This window comes from Mustelus asterias, chromosome 2 (genome assembly GCF_964213995.1).
Source record: "Mustelus asterias chromosome 2, sMusAst1.hap1.1, whole genome shotgun sequence".
NCBI lineage: Eukaryota > Metazoa > Chordata > Chondrichthyes > Carcharhiniformes > Triakidae > Mustelus > Mustelus asterias.
In genome coordinates, this window is record NC_135802.1 from 112,852,254 (window position 1) to 112,854,068 (window position 1,815).

The following is a 1,815-nucleotide window of genomic DNA, read 5'->3' on the forward strand; positions in this document are numbered from 1 at the left end:
TGGTATGGTGGGAAGGTCTTATGAGGAAAGGCTGAGTGACTTGAGGCTGTTTTCGTTAGAGAGAAGAAGGTTAAGAGGTGACTTAATAGAGGCATACAAGATGATCAGAGGATTAGATAGGATGGACAGTGTGAGCCTTTTTCCTCGGATGGTGATGGCTAGCACAAGGGGACATAGCTTTAAATTGAGGAGTGATAGAAAAAGGACAGATGTCAGAGGTAGGTTCTTTACTCAGAGAGTAGTAAGGGCGTGGAATGTCCTGCCTGCAACAGTAGTGGACTCATCAACATTAAGGGCATTTAAAGGGTCATTGAATAAACATATGGATGATATTGGAATAGTGTAGGTTAGATGGGCTTTAGATTTGTTTCACAGGTTGACCCAACATTGAGGGCTGAAGAGCCTGTACTGCGCTGTAATGTTCTATGTTCTATGACTGTAACACTACATTCTGCACCCTCTCCTCTATGAACGATATGCTTTGTCTGTATAACGTCCAAGAAACAATATTTTTCATTGTATACTAATACATATGACAATGATAAATCAAATCAAAAGACTGAAACCCCCAAAGGGAGGCATCAATTTGGTTCCAATGACACCACATCTTCCTGCCCACCATCTGGACATGTTAATGGCCACTTGGCCAGGCGCTGAAACAGTCTGATGAAGCAGTCCTCTGCTCTGCCCCCTCCCCTCCATACCAGGTGGCCAAAGATCAAGAACCTGAGAGTCAAATGCAGCCAAAGTAACAGATTTCACCAGTTCTGGAATTCAACCTTCAATTCTGCAGGCAGCGCAAATGTGCACGTCATTCTTACACAGGTGCCATGCTAATCTTCTCTGTGTTGTTCCAATTTTAGTATATGCACTGCTGAAGAAAGCACAGAAAATTTGGGCAGGATGTTCTGCCTGTGCTTGCCTCAAGATCGGAAAGTCCCGCCCGAGGTCAACGGGTCTTTGCATGGTCCTGTCCCGCCCGCTACGATTCCCGTGGTGGGCCGGATAGCAAAATTCTGTCCTTTGTCTTTATTAAAGCTGCTCCAAAGCTGCACTCTCGACCTGAAACACGGGCTGGAATTTTCTGGCTGTTCATGCCAGTGGATTTCTCTGGTCCCGCTGCAGTGAACAGAGATTTGGCTGAGCGCCAAGTTCTCCAACCTTGCTTGCAGCGGGGCACGAACGGCTGGAGAATTCCTTTGTTTCTCATCGCAGATGCTGCTTGAGCTGCTCAGTGTTTGTAGTATATTTTATTTCAGATTTCCAGCATCTGCAGCATTTTGCTTTTGTTTTGTTGGCTTTAATGCATGCAGCATAATGTTAAGTTGGAAGTTCAATTAATTCATGAACAGTTTGGCCTCAATTTCTTGGTATCTTCTTTTTATTTTTAGGCAGTCCCTCAGGATCGAGGATGACTTGATTCGGCTCTAGTTCGATAGGTTCTGAGATGGTTAATAAGTCCCATGCATGATCTTCAAACTCTGCCACATGTGGAGCAGGTGGTGTTTTAAGGGTTTGGTAGATGGGTTGTTTAGAGATTTGTGCGCTCCCTCAGATGCCTTGACTTCGCCTCTGCACATTTCTGATGAAGCCTCTCAATGCGTTTGGTACCTTCTCAGATGAGCCTTCTCCATTTTGGTCACTCACAAACAAGAGGCTGTAGGTTGTCCAAGTCTCTGAAGCACAGGGATCACTGCTGTCCTGTAAACCATGACCTCAGTCTTGAGTTTGAGATCATGGTCTTCAAATATTCTTTTCCTCAGTTGGTCAAAGGCTGAGCTGGCACATTGGAGACTGATTTTTGATTATTTTTAT

The 1,815-nt window shown here is 44.7% G+C and overlaps 1 non-coding gene across 1 annotated transcript; it reads right to left on the reverse strand.

Annotated features, from left to right (window-relative positions):
* Positions 1-780: 780 nt before the first annotated feature.
* Positions 781-885, reverse strand: LOC144482006 (U6 spliceosomal RNA). Its single transcript, XR_013495837.1, has one exon. It is a non-coding gene; the product is annotated as a U6 spliceosomal RNA (small nuclear RNA).
* Between the last annotated feature and the right edge of the window lie 930 nt (positions 886-1,815).